Consider the following 16,486-nt stretch of genomic DNA (forward strand, 5'->3'; position numbering starts at 1 on the left):
AAGTTTCTCTTCATCTAAACCAAGATGATTCAAGCGCATACGTTATGGATTGCTACACTACATAAGTATATCGACAGACTTATGGCGAGATTGCCTACCCTATTCCACATCCTTCTGAGTGGGACATACCAGATGACTTACAAACAGTTTTGCCACCAGCCATGGACAGAAGGCTACCTGGCCGACCAAAAAGTCACGATCGTATACCGTCTAAGGGTGAAGAAAAGAAGAGATCGACATGTAGTCGGTGCAAGGAAAGTGGTCATATAAGGTTGACATGTGGATCACCAGTGCCATCACAATCATCTTTTCCTCTACCAAAATATGGATCCTCATCAAAATCCAAAGCTCATATGGTGTCAAGCAAAAGGCAATCAAAATCGCAATCATTTTTAAAATCCCAATCACAAACGGTTTCACCTTTTGGGACTGTTAACTTAGGTGATTTTTAAATGCAAATGTTGTATTATGTGGATTTTATGTGTGAACTTTTAATATTTTCAGTTAGGCATGTATTAGTAACTTGAGTTTGAAAATTGCTATGATTTGTTCAGTTGTTATCACTTATTAGGCATTCATTTGACTATCGCAACACGGAAATGACGTTCGCAATCATCTTAATGTCTATCGCAACGCGGAAATGACTATCGCAATGCGAAATGAAAATCGCAACGAGAGAATCGCAATGCGAAATGAAAATCGCAACGAGAGAATCGCAATGTGAAATGAAAATCGCAACGAGGGAATCGCAAAGCGAAATGAAAATCGCAACGCGAATTTAGTTTCGCGTTGCGATTTTAGTTTCGCGTTGCGATTTTGTCGTTGTGATTTTCATTTCGCGTTGCGATTTTCATTTCGCATTGCGATAGTCATTTTTTCCTTCAATATAATGCAGATTGAAATCAACAAAATCAACCATTACATTTCAATCAATTAAACAAGCACAAATAAGAATTATGTTCACATCAATTAAACAAATCAACTTTTACAAATCAATTAAACAATCAAAAAATAAGCAATAATTCTTATTTCCTCATCTACTATTGAATCAACTTTTGCAGCCATACATCATTTTCACGCAGCTCACTTCTGAGATTAACCTGCAGAAACCAAACATTTGCTCAAACAACACTTTCTACACATCTAAAACCTACAAACAGCAAATTATTGAATTTTAGGTACTTAACCAAACATTTTCAAACCAAAAGCCTATAAACTTACCAATTGTTTATGGACATTTTTATAACGCGGATGCAGGTAGGCAGCATCTCGTATATATCGATCTAGCCATATAATGCCGAAACCACAAGCCTACTGCAGCTCTATCTCTATCGGTGGGAGGTAGATACTTTATACTTCCTGTGATCAAACGCTCCAACGCCAAGCATACGAGAGGACCACAATCCCCTCTGGGTCCTTTCGTTTGTTGTGGTGCGGTCTCGTCTCTGCTAACTGTAATATTGAGCTTCTTTGGCTTCTTGTTTCCAGAACGAGTCCAATAATTTATCGCATCCAAGAATTTAGCCAAATGAGAGTTCCATCCCTTAATAATATCTCTTAAATCAGCCAATGATATGTAATTTATCATGCTGTCATATATTATTGCCTTAAGGGATGGGAGCTGAAGCTCGACGAGAAGCCAATGTTTACGTTCCAAAACAGGGATAAACACCTGCAATCATAAGTAATAATTCAATCATTTGCGCACTTATTTATGAATACCTTTAAACTCAATCTAAAATAAATACTAACCTTATCGACCTCCCACCATGCAGAATAAAGTTTAGCTTGTCCATTGCCCAACGCAAATGATTCATCTCGTTGATTCTTCAAGTGAACGGCGTTAAAAGACGTCGGCATAATTGTATATCGTGTATTTCTTTTATTTTCCTTAAGTTTCCTAATTATTAGAAGACGTGACACCCACGCATCGATATGCTGTTTTACAAAAAAAGACATATATTAGTAACTTACATAAATTTAAAAAAATAATCAAATTGAAATATAAGAAAATATAAGACTTACCCCTCCATCGAAATAGCCATTGTCTTCGACCCCTAATAATTCACCCCACCAAGACTGATCAAGCAACAAATAGATATCATCGTTGAGCTTGCATATGTCAGTGAAACACCCCTGGCTCCGCTCATGTAGATAAAAATCAACTGCGGTCTTAGACCAAAGGGTGTTATCCAGAATTGTGTCCGGTAGTTGTCTCCTCTCCACTTCAGATACCGGTATGGTACTGGCCGGTAACTCATACGAGAGTCAACTCTCATCCATCATGTCCGGCACGTCAGAGGGTTTCTCAAGAATCTTACATATGACGCCATGTGAATCGGGCTCTTGAATGGTGGGAGGGACCTCTTCAACGATGACAGTGGCCTCTTGAACGGTGGGAGGGGACTCTCGAGGAATGATAGGGGACTCTTCAACGATAGGAGTGGACTCTTGAGGGATGACAGGCGAGTCGGGCTTCTTCTTGCGGTGTCTTCGCACTATTGGGGTGTACGGAGACTTAATAGCACGTGCACGCTGTCTGATGCGTGAACTCTGTCGTGCAAGAAAAACCCGACGTAAAGCATCCACCTTATCGGACCGCTAAATAATTAAATACAAAAATTAGTAAATAAACAGACATGATATTTAAACAGTGAAAACAAAGACAAATATGTTTCAAACTTGCATTGAATTCACCTAATTCATTATTCTATCATAGTTCACAAAATGCATCAGATAACAAAGGCAAATATGTTTCAAACTTGCAACACTGTCAACTTAGTATTTGTCTTTGTATATTGGTTGAAGTAATGCAATTCATTCAAGTTTCAATTTACAGAAGAAGAATAGTTTCTGGAACTTAAAATCGCAACGTGAAAAATGACTATCGCAATGCGAAATGAAAATCCCAACGAGAGAATGAAAATCGCAACGCGAAACGAAAATCGCAACGAGAGAATCGCAACGCGAAATAAAAATCGCAACGAGAGAATCGCAATGCGAAATTAAAATCGTAACACGATTATAGTTTCGCGTTGCGATTCTCTCGTTGCTATTTTCGTTTCGCGTTGCAATTTTCATTCTCTCGTTGCGATTTTCATTTCAACCAAAAGACAAAACAGTGTTACTAAAATATAGTTTCAATAATAAACTATTTCTTCTTCTTCTGCAAATTAAAACTTGAATGGATTGCATTACTTCAACCAAAAGACAAAACAAAGACAAATACTAACTTCAGAGTATTAAAGAATACACAGTTTAGCAGAATTGGCAGCAAACGAACAAATTTACTTTCAACCAAAAGACAAAACAAAGACAAATACTAACTTCACAGTGTTAAAGAATACACAGTTTAGCAGAATTGGCAGTAACCGAACAAATTTACTTTCAACCAAAAGACAAAACAAAGACAAATACTAACTTCACAGTGTTAAAGAATACACAATTTAGCAGAATTGGCAGCAACCGAATAAATTTACTTCAACCAAAAGACAAATACTAACTTCACAGTGTTAATAAACAGTTTAGCAGTATTGGCAGCAACCGAATAAATTTACTAACCAATCTAAGTGAAATGGTTAATCTAAGTGAAATTACGAGTAAATTTATCATCAAGTTAAATATGGAAAATATTAAACTTACCTTGTTGCGTAGAGTATGAACCTCATTCTGCAACGATACTACCATCTCACGTAGAGCGGCAACCTCACCACGTAAAGTAGACACCTCCACACGCCATGCATCATCGTTATCGCGTAGAGTACCGATCTCCTCACGCAAGGCATTGACCTCATCACGTAACTCCCTTGACTCATCCCGTGGAGGTGGAGGTGGAGAACAGGAAGATAGAAGTCGTGGCATCTTTGTCGGTCGCCTATCATGAGGTGATGGTGGAGAAGAGGCTCGATGATGTGACGGGATAGGTGATGGCTCTCGTTGTAGAGGTGTATAGTCGGGTCGATCAAGTGATGGCTCTGGGTGAGGTGATGGCTCTCGAAGTGGAGGAAGTGGAGGCTGCTCATCATTCGTGCCATCAAGAAAACGCTGAATAGCTTACCACCAATCAGTGGCAAGCTCAGCCTCTGTGGGTGTCAGTCTCATTAATGGAGTGTTGGCCTCCTAAAAATATAAAAACTCAAACAAAGTTAAACGTCTACTATTAATAACTTGTTTATATATGATAGTATTTGTGTTAACTTACATTATTTATTGTCGCAAATGGTATTAAGTCTTCCCAATCCAACAGACGTTTCTTCTTCCAGGAAATAGCCCTAGGAATATCATTTGAAGTTTTTAATGCATATGTCCGCATGCTGGGGAAAGCCTCGAATATCCAAATCTACAAACAATATAATAACAAACATTAGTAATTGTTAATAATTAATTATAATTTTGAAAACATTATATAGAAATTCTTACCTTAAAGGCCCAAACAAAGCTTGACAAAGTGTATTTCGACCCATCGCCATGCAAACTTTTGCAGTCATCAAAGGCAGACGACAACTTAGTCCAGGTAGCTTTCCATATATACGAACCCCACGGAAACAGATTCCATGCATTTAGGTCCTCTATCAATAATATTAGCTCCTGAGGAATAGGTTGTCTGGCCTCTCTGCCTAAAAAGCCGGCATACAAAAGTAGTAGAAGGCCTACTCGGACAACATCGACGTCATTCATCCGAGTAAAACCATCTTTCTTATTAAACAATTTCTTCAGGTCGTCGACGTGTAAGTTCGGCTTCTCTATTAACTCATCAGGAAAAACCCTGGATAACCATGATGGGCGGGTGATATGACGAGTGTACTGGCCTACATCATCGTGTCCGAATCGTAGACCAGTGATTAAGCAGAACTCCTTCCACCCAAAACAAGTATACGCCGGTGGAAAATGAAACCATATCTCTTCCTCACCACGTTGTATACTGTCGGGTAGATCGCTAGTCATGGTCTGAAGCCACAAATGGGTCAAATTAGCATCTCCACCCGGATGTTGTACTCTCAGCCATGGCCCGAAGCAGGTTTCCTCAAACAAATTTCTTTGTGCAGGTGAAAGCTTCGAAGCAATTGTAGTGGCTAGGCTAACTTTATTCTTTAATGTCAATGAAGCCGAAAAAAAATTCTACAAAAACAATAAACATACCAAGTTAGATATACCAAAAACTACACTGTGAAGATATACCAAAAACAATAAACATAAATAATAGTTTATTCTTGAAACTAAAATTTGCAACACTGTTTTGTCTTTTGGTTGAAATGAAAATCGCAACGAGAGAATCGCAACGCGACGCGTTGCGATTTTCATTTCGCATTGCGATTCTCTCGTTGCGATAGTCATTTCCGCGTTGCGATTTTCATTCTCGAAACTATTCTTCTTCTGCATTACTTCAACCAAAAGACAAAACAAAGACAAATACTAACTTCACAGGGTTAAAGACTAAACAGTTTAGCAGTATTGGCAGCAATCGAATGAATTTAATAAGAAATCTAAGTGAAATGGTTAATCTATTATTGAAATTACCAGTAAACTTATCATCAATTTCAATATGAAAAACCTAAAATAATGCAAAAATTTCAAAATAAAATTAATTAAAAAAACTAACCCTCGGAGGTTGATTTTCCATTTCTGAATGATTGTGAGGGATTTCTGACCGTGAATGGTTGTGAGGGATTTCGCCGGCGATGGGGACGGAAATCTTCGGAGATGGGGACGGATTTCGCCGTAGAGAGTAAGAGATGGAAATGGGATTGAGTGTTGTGATTTTAGGTTTGAGGTTATGAGTTGCGATTACTGTGGACGGTTCAGTTTCCGATATATTAAGAAATTCGTGTTTGGAATTTGAAAAAAAATACGCGTTAATACGAATGTGCTATGTAAATCGCATTGTGATAGTCAGATTCGCATTGCGATTTAATCGCGTTGCGAATCTGGAAACTGATTTGCGATACCGGAGATCGCGTTGCGAATTATCGATCGCATTGCGATTTAGTTGGTCATTTTGGCAAATCTAAAAAAAATTGGTTAAAATCGTATATTATAAGGCATTTTTGGTCACTGAGGTTATTTTCTCTTTTTAAAATTAATTTTCAATTTATTAAGATAAAGTTTATGTTTTAGAGATTTTCAATAGAATCTAATTGGTATTAATATAACATGATGATAAATAATATTATTTTGATGTCGACATACATACATGTGCCGAGGTCAATTTTATCACACACAAAATTATTATGTGAATATTTATTTTATTTTAATTTCTTTTTTTTATCGATCATCCCGCGTTATCCATAGTTTTTACCATAGTTTCATACAGTTCATCATTCCTTCGTTATCCATAGTTTTTATCTACCGTCATATTTTTGTTGTTCTCATCAATTTTCTTTGTCGCGATTTAGAGATGGATTTTGAAATTTTATATTAAACTAAATTAACTGATTTTCAAATATAATTTTTATAATTGTTTCAAACTATGATAATTTAATAGAATGTACAAGTTTTGAGGACTAAAATTATTATTGCACCATGTTACATCTTTACCTTAATTAGGTCAATGATCAAACCTAATGATAAGTAACCAACATAAAAGTAAAATACAATTTTAGATATAACTTTAAAAAATTGTTAGATGACAAAAATAAAAACACGAATATATATAAACTAAATAAATAATTTATCTCTACTTTTATGTATATTCTTTTTTAATAAAGCTATAGCTTATAGATGACATATCCATGGTGTTAGTTCTCTTATGGCTTGTAAACCTAAATTTAAATTTATTGGATATCGGTCGGAATATTGGGGACCATATCCATATAAATTTTGAGAATTTATTAACTTTATGAATCAATGACTAATCAATCATACGTAACCAAAAACTAAACCTCGAGACTGCTTCTCATTTATCTCCAATGGTTACATTTTAGAATTTGGCACAAATACGTTAATAAATAGATAAATCTATATGAAAATATTATTATATTTATTTTATTTATTTTATTTTATTTAAATATTTAGTTTTGATGGTTTAATATAATAAATACTTTATTATTATATAAAATAAAATTACTTTTGTTTTTTAAAATTAACTACTAATGTACAATCTATTGGTTAACTAATTTAGATCAAGTTTTATAAAGATTCATTATGGGAACTATCCTCCTAATTGATTAGTTTATTTAATTTATTGATATGAGATATTAGATTTATTAAATAATATTAGAATTCTAAACTTTATATTGTAAATAAAGTTAATAAATCAGAAATATCGCTTCATAAAACTTCTATAGTATTCTACTTGAAATAATTGACAAATAAATAAAATGGTACTAGTTTTATAATATAATAATGATATTTGATCGATTGTTAATTTTTAAAATATGAAATAATTTTAAATGTATAAAATACATGCCGAAATCCTATACGAAACTGTAATGATTAATTTAATTTTAACATTTTTTAAATATCTAAACTAATTTTATTTTTATCTCCGGATCGTGAAGCAGCGAGTAGAACCAGTGAAGAGTGGCACAGATTCAGGGGCAGAGTAAGAGTGAGAGTCGGAGCCTGAGATTGACTTTTGAAAAGGGCAGGAACCTAATGGCGTAACCCTTTATCCATTTTGGTAAACGTACCCCTCGATCTCTTTTGATTAGCGTTATCAGTGCCTATAGATAAAACCAGCTTCTTTTATCTTTATTTTCAGACCATTCGCCTTAACTTACAGTTTGAAATGATTAGATTGAAAATTCGGCCAGGTTTAATTTTAACCTTCCCACGTTTGAGTTCGTGTACTCCTAGCCTTACATTATCTCATTTCGTATTTTTGTATTTTATTTCACTTATTTTTTATCGTATTTATGTTGACTTTTTTTTCACCCAAATATCATATATTAAAAGTTAATTAGTTTGAAATCGAACATCTATTTTCAATTATTTTTCGGATAGACATCTTAGAAATCACATAAGGTAAAAATGTATTAAATGAAAAACGTTTTTAAAAGCGTACATTCTACTTATATGACGGTAATATGGACATATATTAGATTAAAATGAGAGAGAATAAAAAAGAAAGTCAAAAATAAGAAAGAATATGAAATTTGTCTACAAAATTTAAACATGTCCGATGTATGTCGAATACACGTAATTACACAAACACGAACACAAAAATGAGATGGGTGTCGACGACATCAACAACATCTGTGTTTCAAATATCATATATATATTTGAACAATTCCTACCTAAGGGGAGGAAAAGGAGAATACTTCTCCTAATGTGTATTGAATTCACAACTTAGGAGAAGAAAAATGTTAGCCGATAGTTTTTAACCATATGATCCAGAGATTGTGAACTAAATGTCATATTTAAACACTTGCAAATTCATACATCCAAACAATATGAGATTTGAAAATCTCATGTGTTTGTCAAATGCCACATTATTTAAATATGTGTGTTTTCAAGTGTTTAATAGTATTTTAAACACATATTTTTTGAATGATCGCTTGATGTGCTCATACAATTATATGTCTTCGTCAAGCATATGCATGTTTATTTTTCTGATAAAATTTACATAAATTTTTTTAAAATATTTTTGTCATATTTTTATATTATATTTCATTCCAATCCAACTTTAAAAGTTCTTACTGACTTCCATCACATTAAAGATGCGTCTTACAAAAATTATTTTTCAAAAGACACGTCCTATAAAATTTATATTTATCTTATATAACACCCAAAGATATTAGTCTGAAAATAATTGAAAATGAAGGTAGAAAATAATTTTATACAAAAAGATATTTAGACAAAAAAAACGTTGATGTTATTATTTTGTTTTTGTCCATAATTACAGCTGTACGTTTAGAAAATTTCCAGCAGTGATTATAAAAAGAAGAATCGTGAAAAAAAATAGGTGCAATGTAAGCCACGTTTAGAAGTGAACGTGCCTGACTGTATTAGAATCCACGTCATCATTTCAATCAGCTGTGAGGCCACCCGTCTCCAAGCTATCGCTTTCGAAAGGATTCAGTCTAACTAACTAACTCCACTGTACCTAAACCCAACCACAGACACACTGACCCCCGATTGACACTTTGATTCGGACCAAATTTATAAACAATGATAATGACCACTCTATTAGTTAGTTATTATGATAACATATGTTTAACCACAATGTATATATTTTAGGTTTAATATATGTCACGGATCAATCCACACACTTCTATTTGACAGAAAAATAAAATCAAATCTAATTATCGTAAAAAATTGTAAAATCAAATTTAATTATTAAAAAAATTATAAAATCAAACCAAATCAATTTTAATTTTAATTAATATCTTCGACTCTAATTCTAATTCCGGGATCAGATATATAGGAACGGCAGAGGCACAGTAGAAGCCGTGGGGCCTTGGCCGTTATCTAAGAAGCAAAACGATCAAATTTTCTCAAATGCAAACAATAGAGGCGTTTACGTGTTTAATCCAGAAATTTTGAGGCAGGATGGTGACCGTGTCAAAGCCGACCAAACGCCATCCTCAGATTTCATATATCGTTACAAATGATCAACTCGTGTCCTCATATCAGGTACAGAAGGACCCTTACGTTCTCATAACTCCCCGTGTGTCGGCAACATGAATGTACCGACAGTTTTTGAAGATGTTAGTCAATACATGATGCAACGTAAATAGCATACGTTGAATGCGATATTATCTGTTAATTGTTTTCATTTTTTGTTTTTGTTTACATTTCACTTTTTGAAGTCTTGTGACTTATAATATGCATGGATTTGACGTTACATTCCCCCCTTTTTCTAATTATATATGTGGGTATGTTGAGGGCAAATCAAAGGGTTGGAAAACAATCCACTTTATCAAGAATTTATAAATGTATGCAGATGCAAGTGAGTGCCTCGGTATTTACAAATTAAAATTTTAAAAATGTTGATGACTAAATAGATGTTTATAAAGTAAAGTAACCAATATAGATGAAATCTAAAACTAGAGAAACACTCATATGTGATCGGAGAATTGGGAAGGTGGTGAGAGAAGAAAATGAAAAAGTCTAATACATTTCACCAACCGGAAATCGAACCCAGGTCTGTACCGTGGCAGGATACTATTCTACCACTAGACCTTTGTTGATTCATTGGGCAAAGTCTTTTTTGATAACCTTTCACAAAATTAACAAGATAGATTTGCAGAAGAATGTGGTACCGTGGAAACTGAAACGTAATCGACGGATTCATGGAAAATTTGATCCCTTGATAAGAATATTTATCATAAACTTATTAATTTTAAATTATTTTCTAATCATTCGATCAAAGTAAAATTACAATAAAATCTTCCTTTCCTTTTTTTAAACATTGAAACCTTTCTTTAACCTTTTTTGTTTTCTTATCTTTCTTTTGGATCACTCTTTTCTTTGTTGTTTTTCATCTCTCATGAAATTTCATTCTTACTTTGTAGATTTAAAAAATAACTTAATTATTCATTTTTGAACATTCCAATTCAATTTCAATTCTTACATATATGTATATGTGTGTGTGTGGATATGTTGGTGGAAAATGAAAGGGTTGAAAATCAAGGGACTTGATTAAAAAGTTATAAATATATTACACGTGTAATTGAGTGTCTCTATCTTCACTTCCAATGTCATCACAAATGCAACAACGAAATCAACGAGCGAAGACCATGAGGTATGGCAATGGGGGTTGTGTAGAGCTTCTTGGCGATGATCATTGACACTTGGTCAGGGATTGATGAGGATGATGGTATAAATTGATAATTTTATAATTGTGAAGTTAAAGTTGATGATTTATTTAAAATTAAGATCAATATGATAGAATATATTAACACTGAGGGCCAAATGTGTTATTACAAATTTTGAGATAGTAACCAAAATAAAAATTTTAATGTGAGAAATCCAAATAAAATCAAACCTAAATTAAATATATATTATTATCATTATAATACTACTTGATTTTGATAGTGAAATCTCATGTTCATGTGTGTGATTGTTTGCTGACTTAACCCAATAATTACTTATTGGGCTCCTTAGTCAATGTGCCCAGTAAGTTTTTTTTCCTAATTTCTTTTACTTTATTAGATACAAGGAATTTTTTAATATAATAATCATGTCACAAAATAAAATATATTATAAATATTATTTATTTAATTAATATTTTTTCATATTACTCTTTTTTATCATCATGTCAAATAAATTATAATCTAATTTCGTTTTAATTTTTTAATTTTTTAATTTTTATATTTGTTGTTTTTGCTCAGACAAAGCTACAAATACTAACGTAATAACTTCTGATTTTAATTGAATAAAAAATAAAGTAATATATAATTATTTATTAACATTAGTAAATTCATGAACTATCAAATTCACTACAAATAATTGATTAAAGTATTATTTGATTACAGTAAAAAATCATTAAAATAAAATAAGTTATAATTAAAACCAATGTTTTTAAAACCGGACCGGACATTGAACCGGTGAAGGTACTGGTTCACTGGTTCAATCGGATTCAACCGCGGTTGAATCGGATTTTATACAAAATAATATTTTTTTTAATTATTCAAAGCAATTAATATATATATATATAATATTATATATATATATAAACACTTTTTTAAGTACAATATTAAAATGTATAAAAATATCACAAGTCATAACATATAAATTAAAAACCATAAAATCAAGTGAAACAAATTATTCAAATCAACTACAACATAATATTTAAGATAAATATATTAAATAACAAATATTATATAACTATAATCAAAAAATAAATTTGGGCTTAAAAAATCATAACAAATTATGTTGGTTTAATTTAAAAAAAAAATCACAAGGCTAAGAAACATAGAAGAGCATCCCAAAAGTTTAAAGAGTAAAAATATGATAACAAAATAATCTCACATGGCTAAGAAATATAGAAGAGCATCGCAACTTACTTCTATAAATAATAGATGTAATTTGACATTCAAAATCATAGAGCCTTTTGGTGAGCACAGAGCGAACTGTTCTTTCGCTTCAATTGAGCTCAAATTTTAGGCTTCAATCGAACTTCTATTTTTTTTTGAGTTCGAGCCTTTTCGAGTTCAAGTTTTAATATTATATTTCGAGTTCGAGTTGAACTTGATAATTTTTAGCTTGTGAGTTTTTGAGTCGACTTGAGCTTACTTTTAAAGTTTTCGAGTTCGAGTCGAGCTCAGCAATACTCGAATTTAACTTGGCTCGTTGAACAAACGACGTCGTTTGGTTTAATTTAAAAAAAAAAAAGTGAATCGGCGGTTCAAATCGGTTTTGCTGGTTTTCAGCCGGTTCACCCCGATTTTACCGATTTTCAGCCGATTCATTGCTAGCCCAGTTTTGTGAGGTAACCGGACCGGACAGGCCACTTGTTCACGGTTTAACCGATTAAACTAGCTGATCCGGTCCAATTTTGATAACCATGATTAAAACCCAACAATCATCTGACAAGTGCAAAATAAGTAGTTATTGTGCTCATAGTCATTAAGCCGCCAAGTTTTTCTTTCTTTTTATCTCTCTTTAATAACTTGTTTTATTATAAGGCTTAATATCCAAATAAGTACCCAAGTTATACTCTTTTAGGTGCCCTAGCCATCAATAACATTAATTTCTCCCGTTAAGTGATATGTGTCACAATATGATAATTTTTAAAAAATTTATATAAAATTAAAATAAAATAAAATTATATATAATTTAAAAAACACATAAATTTTAAAATAACTCTAAAACTTTGAAAATCTTCATTTTAACCCCTAAGCTCACGCCAACCTTCGCCCTTTGTCGTCGACGAAGCTCCACTCGACCTCACCTCCCCACAGAGATCAAAACCCCTATGAAATCGTGACGATCGACGATGAATCAATGTTTTATACCCCTGAACCCTAAGATAAAAATAGCGATCTCACGTGATTTCGACTGCCAATCCACGACAACTATGGCGGCTTATAACTAGGATGATGGCAGGGATTAGGTCGACGACAGTGGTCGTGGCCGGAAAGGATGATGATGGCGGGCTAGTGTTAGTAATTTAGGGGTATTTTAAATATAATAATATTTTAATATTATTTTTTTAAAAAAATTAAAATTACCGGATCATGACAAGTGTCACTTAATGGAGAAAACTAACGAAAATTATAGCCCGAACACCTAAAATGGTCACGTTTGTAACATTAGGCGCCTTGATGGTCCAAAAAATACTGTAGGCACTTATTCAGGAAAAAGGGTATAGTTTAGGTATTTATTTGGGTATTAAGCCTTATTATAATATTTTAGTGTTTTAATCTTTATGTTGCAAGTATTTTTAGAGTATTTTAAGTTTTCAAGATCTGTTCATTATATTTATACCCTTTTTGGTTAGTCAAAATTATGAATATATTAACATAACAATATTAAAGTTTATTCCATAATTTTTTTTTCATAATCTTTTATAGTAGGAAGTGATTACAAAAGAAATTATATATTTAATTTTGTCAAGCTTATTTTTAACACACATCATGCATATGTAATTATTGAATTTGAGTTTTCTTACTGACATTACACACATCCTATAGGTGTAATAACTCGAACCTAAATCCTAAAAATAACAATATTCTCTTTTATAATTGAGACCACTCAATAATTTTTTTCACAATTATTGGAAAGTATAAATTTGATTTAATTTAAATATAAATATTAAGGGCTAAGTTTTGGATAAATTTGTATGAATGTATTAAGGGGGTGATTGGATCATGGAATTTAAGATTCTTGGTGGGTATTTTTTTTTCCAGATTCAAATTCCTATGTTTGGATGGGAAATATTCCCAATAGGAAGAATAATATATTCCAAATAGTAAAAAAAATTCTCTGTTTACCAGGAATGTTATTCCCTTGTTTTTCTTAGGTATTCTTTTATTCCCTGTTCTATGTGCTAAAATACCCTCTTTTCCCGTTTGCCTCTTCTTCTTCTCCCAAGCGTTCTTTGTTCTTGATTTTGATTTCACAATCTTATCTCCAGTCCAATCTCTTTGATTTTCCACCATTAATTCTTCCATTCTTGTATCTTCCACGATTCCAAGCTCTCTCTCTCTTATCTTCTCTTAAATCCCATATTTTCCCCAGATTTTTTTCTTTTCTTTTCCTTCCCCCTTTTCTCATGAAAGAACGAGAAAGGAAACTTGTTTAAGGTATACCCAGATCTTGTTCACTTCTTGGCTTCACTTTTTATTGTTTTCACAAGTTTGTAAACTCTGGGTTTCTCTTGATTTTTTGAATATCCTCTGTTCTATTACTTGGGTGTTTGTTTCTCAGGAAAAAAAGAGAGAACCTTTTTACTTCTTGGGTTCCTCTTGAATTTCTCAAGGTTTTGAACAATGGGTTACTCTTGAATTTCTGAAATAAGGGGAAATATTTGGTCTGGAGAGTGATTTCAATCAAAAGATCCAAGTTTTAGTGAAAGAAAAAGAAAAAGAAAATCCAGTGTGATGTTTTTGAAAGAGCACAAGCAACAGTGATATGTTGTGCAGATGAGGCTGCACTTTGTGCTAAATGTGACATTGAAGTTCATACAGCTAACAAGCTTGCAAGCAAGCACCAGAGGCTTCTCCTTCAGTGCCTTTCCAACAAGCTTCCTCCTTGTGATATTTTCCAGGTTCAGAATTTCACTTTTTCTGGTTTATTTCATTAATTTTTTTGTAATCTTATTTATCACTAGCGTTACGAGATCCGAACATAGTAATAGTATAAGAAATTAATCACGTTGTACTATGGATTTGAATCTTCTTAATACATGCTGAGTTTGAATGTTCTAACATAGACTGTGAATCTTGTGCATATATGTCATACAGGACAAAGCAGCTTTCATCTTTTGTGTTGAAGATAGAGCCTTTTTTTGCCGTGATTACGACGAACGGATCCATCATGTCGGTAGCCTTGCCGCGAACCACCAAAAGGTTCCTCGCCACCGGAATCCGAGTCGTCTTGAGTTCGAGTTGCAATAAAAAAACTTAAAACAATGTGTTGGAGCCACCCAACAAGAGTGCACCTCAGACTTCAATGAAAACGCCGCAACATCAGCACTCAAGCTTTGCTTCCCAATGGGCTGTTGATGATCTGTTAGAACTCTCGGACATTCAATCTTTAAACAAGGTGAGAAACTATTATTAATCCGACACTCCGATTCGAGTTCGATTGAATTTTATTCGTCTTCCAATAATGTTTTTGTTCCTTGTTTTGTTGCAGAAAGAGCAGTCTTAGTTTGGAGAGCTCAAATGGCTGGCAGACATTGGTCTTTTCGGTGATCAATTGCCTCAGGAGGCTTTAGCACAGGCCGAAATCCTTCAACTTCCCATACCGCATTCGAATAATACGAAGTTGTACCGACCTACCAAGTATTCCATGCCTCTTAAGAAGCCTAGAATCGAGATCCCAAACGATGATGACGAGTACTTCATGGTCCCTGATCTAGGATGAGGTTGTATGTGATGTGATCAAACTATATAGTTTCATATGTACGCATAGCCCGTATGCATCTCGTCTTGCTTTCCGATTATGTTGCCTTCGTTTTTCTTTATAGGAACAAGTTTTTGATGCGCTTTCGAACATGAACATACATATATGATCTTCAAGTTCATGGGAAATCATACTGCAATTTCATATAGATTTGGCTTGATCAATTCTAGAAGAGTTATTTTTGAGGTTAATAATATACTATTTGTTCAAAATCTTTTTAGCCTATTAATAATATATATATACGTTTTACAGAAATTGTTTGGAACCCGAATCCTTTAGGAAGAATAATAGTCTTTTATACTACTGATGTCACTCAACAGAATAATGAAAGTTATAGTTATGTCTCAATCCCATTAAGGAGAATAATATTCTCTTTTACTATTGGATCTACATGTAAATTCCAGTTGAGTGACTCATATACCAAAATTAGATGTGCGACGTGAGTCGGTCCGGTTTAGTAGGGAAGAAGACTTGGAGCCGGAAGACAACAAAAAAGAATTCAAAAAAATTTAAATAAATAATTTGAACCATGGACAAATCTAGTGACAGCTCCATGCTTGTTTCACCCAATTACAAAATTTTTGTATAATATTTTTGTTGATAGAAAGTAGGTTGAAAGGAGTAAAGATCAAATTTTGTGCCTTATATAAAGAAACCAGTTCACTATCTTTCTACTTGATGTTCAGCGTCTTTACTTTATCATCATCGTGTAAATTATACCATCTAACTGTAACTATTTATACCTTATGCCTCCTTACTTATGTTACCATCAAATAAAATCTTCAAAGAAATGGATTCGGTCTCATCCTCTTCTTTGAATTCCGTTGTCATTGCAATGGTTTTAGCTTCGGTGTTCGCACTTGTTCATTTGATAACGTTGAGGTCGGACACCGGAGCTCTTCAAGCGTTGAGACGTTCTATTGACCCCAACATGATTCCATCGTCATCGTACATCAATTCGTGGGATTTCTCG

At 33.2% G+C, this 16,486-nt stretch overlaps 1 pseudogene; it reads left to right on the forward strand.

Moving 5' to 3' along the window:
- The first annotated feature begins 12,983 nt into the window (after nt 1-12,983).
- On the forward strand, nt 12,984-15,478 carry LOC120130016 (annotated as a pseudogene).
- The last annotated feature ends 1,008 nt before the right edge of the window (nt 15,479-16,486 follow it).

Source organism: Hibiscus syriacus, unplaced genomic scaffold (assembly GCF_006381635.1).
Source record: "Hibiscus syriacus cultivar Baekdansim isolate YM2019G1 unplaced genomic scaffold, ASM638163v2 tig00110505_pilon, whole genome shotgun sequence".
Classification (NCBI taxonomy): Eukaryota; Viridiplantae; Streptophyta; class Magnoliopsida; order Malvales; family Malvaceae; genus Hibiscus; species Hibiscus syriacus.